Source organism: Alligator sinensis, unplaced genomic scaffold, assembly GCF_000455745.1.
Source record: "Alligator sinensis unplaced genomic scaffold, ASM45574v1 scaffold114_1, whole genome shotgun sequence".
In the NCBI taxonomy this organism is placed as follows: Eukaryota; Metazoa; Chordata; order Crocodylia; family Alligatoridae; genus Alligator; species Alligator sinensis.
The window spans coordinates 261205-267151 of NW_005842525.1; the positions used below are offsets into that span (position 1 = coordinate 261205).

At 42.7% G+C, this 5947-nt stretch overlaps 1 long non-coding RNA gene across 1 annotated transcript in view; it reads left to right on the plus strand.

The window, feature by feature from the left end:
- Positions 1-2454: 2454 nt before the first annotated feature.
- Positions 2455-5947, plus strand: part of LOC102385219 — an 11854-nt gene continuing 8361 nt past the window's right edge. The window contains exon 1 of the long non-coding RNA XR_324761.3: positions 2455-2506. This is a non-coding gene — a long non-coding RNA (uncharacterized LOC102385219). The remainder of the gene's footprint in view (positions 2507-5947) is intronic.

Genomic DNA, 5947 nt, shown 5'->3' on the forward strand with positions numbered 1-5947 from the left:
GACAAGAAATGCAAAACCTGCCAACACATCTCCACCACCCCCACTATTACTACACCCCACAACAGAGCCATCAGCATTCCTGGATCTTACAGCTGCACCTCCAGAAATGTGATATATCTCATCCAATGCACCAAATGCCCTGATGGACAATACGTAGGAGAGACCAAACAACAACTGCGCACCAGAATGAACGCACACCGGAAATCTATCAAAGACAGAAATACCCAATTACCGGTGGGGGCACATTTCTCACAAGAAAACCACTCTCTCTCCAATCTCTCAGTCCTGATCCTCAAAAGGAACTTGCAAAACACTTCCCAGAGACGAGCCTATGAACTCCACTTCATCAACCTCCTGGATACTAAAAATCATGGATTAAATATAGACATTGGATTTATGACACATTATAACCTACCTGACATCTGACTCCCCAAGTATCTCTCCACTATTCATCCCCGTTCTCTCTCTTCCCACCCCCGACCTACCCAGCCTGTCTCTCACCCATTGACTCCTCAGTCTACATTTTCACTGACTGCCTGTCTTGTATGCATACCAGCCCAGCCCCTGGCTTCTTCACTTTTCATTCCATCCAGGAAGAGCACACACCAACTGCTGAAACTTCCTTAGCCTGATAAAGGGTTTTTGAACCTTAAAGCTTGCTTAATAATTTAATAACTTAATAACTATTTTCCAACTATTTGGGTTGGTCTAATAAAAGATATCAGATTCAACCAAGGAACCTTGTTCCCTGCTTAATACATTCACCCCAATTTTGGAAGGAAAAGCTGTGTGTTACATACAAGAAAATATGTTAAGACTCTGGAAGAAAAGCCAACTTCAGCTGGCCAACAATGCTCGCATCCAAAGCTGTTCTGAAATGTTTTGTTATGTGCCTGTGTCTAGGCATATGGACGTCGATGACTCTCCATAGAGGTATGCGTGTCTGAGTAGGGGCAATACTGAAGTCCTCTTGGTCTTGCCTCTGGGATTTTGTTTTAGGGTTTATTTTGGTTGTTTTTGTTTTGTTTTGTTTTGTTTTGTTTTTCCGCATGGAGGTAGCTACACTTTTATTCTCCTTCTAAAATCTTACGTAATCAGCTGAAAGTCAGGAAAAGTTGACTCAGGTAATGAAACAGTTCAAGAGAAATTACTTCTTTTAAGCGTAACATGTCATCACCTTTTTATACCTTTTATACGATACATCCTTACACTGGGAAAGTCTTTTGGACAACAGTACTTAGAGCTCTTTTGAGGAAATGTTTGGGGGGTTTTTTGTCCTGAATCCAGTGTTGTCAGGTTTAGTCATTCCTGTAAAATGCCATTTTCTCCCCTACTCTGCTGTGTCATTTTCATTGTACACTCCAGCATCAGTAAATCTCATCAGTTCCTTTTCAGTTTGTCTCAGAAATCTGTTTTTCTCCTGGATCACTTATTTTTGAAGCTACCAAGTCACAAAAGTTACTATAATAGAAACTGAAAACAAGGAGAGAGCTTCTAGATGTGTTTATTTTATAAACTTCTAGTATGAAATGTAAATGTGTAATGCCAATGTAAGCATTGGTGGGAGCAATTAGTAATTTTACAAAAAATAAATTAATTAGAGACAAAACAAGAACGATCCTTTCACTGAGCTTTGTATCTCTGTCTCTGAATAGGTTTAAATCAAGCTTTTTATTACAAAGGTTTTCAAGCAATAAATTACGATCGTGAGATAGCATTGCTTCAGTGTCCTCCATTTCAGCAAGATTGAAAGACACTCATGAGAAAAGGAAAACTCTTGGGCCTTTATTCTGCTTTCACTTTTAAAAGTTTGTACTGTTGTAACTACACTGGCTGTAGGAGCCTGGCAAAGCTGCTATTAATTTATACCATGCCGTTGACAGAAGACTGTGGCCCAATAATGTTCTATTTACAGGTGGTCCAACTGAATTTCCAGTAATGTCACTTGAGCCTTTCTATGGCATTTAGTAGAAGTTAGACTGAAGTTGCAAATCCTTTCTAATGGTTCAGGTGGAGTGATGGGTCTTGCTGCCCTCAAGAGCTGACAGACTTTGGCTTTTAACTGTTTGGGTACCTAGCAGCCTGGACAGATGACACATTTATACCAGTACATCTCATACTGGAATCTGCAGTAGACAGCTATGCAGCTATCCCTAGTTATTTGTTATAGCACCTTGCCACTAGCTGGCAGGAGAGCAAGTATTATTCTGTTTGCCTTAAACAACTACCCTTGAATAAGCTGTAAACAGACATCACCAGTTACAGTGGTATAACCTACACAAGTGCAGTATTACTCTTGACTCATTGATGAGCAGTTCTACAATGTATGGGTGAAGTTGACCCAGCATAGGGGTTTGATGTCTGTTGTCTTTGTTTTTACATCACTGTGAGGGATGATTCTATTGGCATAAATGTTTAATCTGTTCAGGTCCTAAACATACATTTCTCTATTTTCAGGTGCTTGTGTTCCTCTTGAGAACAGCCGTGAATTTTCTAGGCTTTTAAGGTTTGCATTTATTTTACTAAATATGAAATTCTTGTAAGGCTTTTACTCTGAGATTATATCTGCTCTATACTGTTACTCTCAGTTCTGTTTTCATGAGGGCTGCTCTAACTTTCATTAGATGGAGTTCACAGTGCTACCACCTGGGCATGCCACCAGGGTAGTCTGGGCATGCTTTCTGTGGCCCCTTGTTTAAGGAGGAAAACATAAGAGCTGGCTTCATAGGTCTATTGGCAACTTCTCCAGGGGAGATGAAGAAACCTCCAGCAAAAGACTTGTGCGTGGTTTCTGCTCTCTTTGCAATCCCTGAAAAACTCAAAAAGAATAAAATAGAGCAGAAAATATGACCCAAAATACTGATCATGGCTTCTTGATTTCTTTGAAATATTATGTTCAGTCTTCATGCCGTAAAGGTCAGGCACTCGAGGAGGGCCTCTGTTCTCTGAAGTTTTGCATACCTACCACGCACATCTGCAAACATCGAAATGGATCCAAAGGAACTCCAAACAGTCCCTTGGAAGAGAGAGCATGATAAAATACAGACCCTGCCCCTTTCAACTCTTTCTAGAATTTTTTTAAGACCCATTTCTTTGCTTTTATCCACACCCCACAATGGAGGAGATGGGTACTTCATCAAACTAAATTTGCTACATCATATTTCCATAGCAACAGACTTTTTGTTATGTCACAAACACAGGACTTGTGATTTCACAGAGGGACAAAGCTGAAGGGAAAGCTGGCCTGAAAGAGAAAAGGCTCTTATCAAAAGTAAAAAATTACAGCAAAATGAATATGGCCAAGGAAATTGCTGCTTCTACAAATGTTCTTTTCCTTCCATACTGTGCTTCAGTATGAAAGTCCCTCTTTAAAATACTCAGTATTCAGGGGAATGGAGAATTTATGTAAAAAATGTCTCTCTCATTCTAACATATTTTTTCTGGCAACTCTGAATGGCAGGACTGAATAGCAGAGAATAAAAAAAATGTGTGAGTATTTAGCAGAAATAAATGGATGTAATAATAGTCAGAAACACAGTAATGCTAGGGCCCTCATCACATTGAAGGAACTAAGGTTCACTCACTCAGTAAATCTATCTATGAAAAGAACACCTTCTATATCAGCATTGTGAAAAAGGATCAACCTGCCCTTTCAGACAGGGGAAAGCTTTTCCTCAGGACTTCCCAAACCAGCAGCCTTATTTGGTCTCCCTCTCCTGAGAGGAGCCCCTGCAGCCAGCCCTAGCATGGCTTCATGAGTGACAAGCCTCTAGCTTTGAAACCATGGCTCTTCTCAGTCCCTGGTTTCTCCTGTGATCCATAGCAACCCCCATCTCTAGGACCTCCTCCTTTTAGGTCAGCTCCTGGGAAGGAGAGAGGATGCTTTCTTCTTTACAGTAAAGCCTGCCCACAAAGAGTTCCCTAGGCTAAGTACAGACAGTCAAAAAGCCTGAGGCTGAATTGATTCAGTCTTCGTAGGTTAGTATAAGCTGCATAGTTTAAACCAAAAAGCAAGTGAACAGGCATTCACTTTTGATTCCAGAAATGAAGCCACATACCTGCAGAGGCCCAAGCCAGGAGCCAGGGGGTACTAGAGCACACCTCCCTGCTTGGTTGGAGCAGACAGGTTTGGCCAGGGCTACCCCACCCACTCGGTGACAAAGGATTTGCAGAGAAGGTGTAAAGCACCCTGGGATGCTGGAGGACTACAATTCAACTTGAATCTGGAGGGGATCTGGAACAAAAGTTCAATAAATGGATTTAACATAGATCAGTTAAGCCTGATACTGCATCCAACCAATTTACGTGATCAGAAACTGGTTTAAACCTGGAACAGAACAGAAGTTCAATGCACATAAACTGCTTTCAAACTGGCCAAAATGGTTTAAGATAAACCTGGTTGGATGTAGTATCAGACTTGACTGATTTAGGTCAAACCAGTTTATGGAACTTCTGTCCCAGACCCCTTCCTGGTTCAAGTTAACTCACAGTCCCCCAGCATCCCAGGGTTCTTTGCAGCCCTGGGCTATGTTGTCTGCTCCAGTGGAGCAGGGAGTACCTCTATGGAGGAGGGAGCAGGGAGTGCCTCTGCTCCTTAGCCTGATTCCTGCCTGTGTCCATCAACCCATAGGGATGGGGGGGACAGACCTCCACATCCCCTTAGCCAGGGTCTACACAGCACATGTGGGGAGGGATAGCCCCTGTGGTGGGGGTTTTCAACCCTCAGCAGCCCCCGCACCCCCCTTCCCTTCCCAGCTACTGTTTTGCTTCAGTGTCTGCCACAGGAGGAAGGGAAAAGGAGTCCTCTGGGCTGGATGCCTGCTCATGCAGCCTAGCATGGAGATATCAGGGAGCCCCTGCCTTGGGTGAGGGTCTTCCCCCCCAGCCCAGGGTCCCCCAACCCTGAAGAGCCCCAGGAAACTGAGGGGAATTCTTCCCCTCCCCAACCCCAGAGCTGTTTGCCTTAGCCCCTGCAAGTCTCAGGCAGCCTTGGAGAGCAGAGGGAAATTCTCCTGCTCCTCCAAGCCTGTTTTGCCTCAGCTACTGTGAGTCTGAGGCAAAACTAGTGCCAGGGGAGCAAAAGAGTATCTCTGCATGGACAGGCATGTGGACAAAAGGACTATTCCTCCCTCTATCCTGTGGCAGCAGCTGTAGGAAGCAGCAGCTGGGAAGGGAGAGGGGGTGAATTCCCCTCAGCTCCCCAGGGCTGCCTGGGCTGTGTGATTTCTGTTCCTAGCCCCAGAGTGCTCTCCATTGGAACGGCAGGTTAGAGTCCAGCTCACTTAGCTTCCTTTGTCACAATCAGTTGTATACAAATTATTTAAAATGTATCCAAAGCACTTAAAAACATTTTTTAAAGTTGCTATATTGAAGAAATTGAGAACATGTTAACTAGAATAGGTGACTTTTGAGTTTAGTATTGTTTAAAATAAGTTTAGAGGCAACTAAAAGGAATTTTCCACCATATCTAAACTAAATGAGAGGACAAAAGGGAGGACTGTCCAGAGTACAAACGATGACCCGTAAGATTAAAAAGAAGTCTCTTTGTTGCAATTTTATCATCACTTGTAAGTGACAAAGTGCCAAAAGACAGGTTTCTGGCAGCAGCAATACATTTTCTTCAGGGCAGTAAAATCATCAACAAGGTGTCTGTATATGTGTAGCACTGCTTGAATATGAAAGCAATTTTCTAAAGCCCTGTGATTTAATTCTATTGTTTTCGTCAAGAACGAATATTCTGGATCACAATTTTCAGTGACTGATAGTAATGGACATGGCTTGAAAAATGGATGAGCAAGCTCCCCAAGTGATTGCTGGACAAGGCTCCAATACCATTGACAGCAATATTTGCATTTATCTAAAAAGAGATTAAATGCTAACAGGGTTCCAGTACATTTGTCTGCCTGGCATCTGTGCATGGTTTCCATTAAATTCAAGGAAGGGAAAG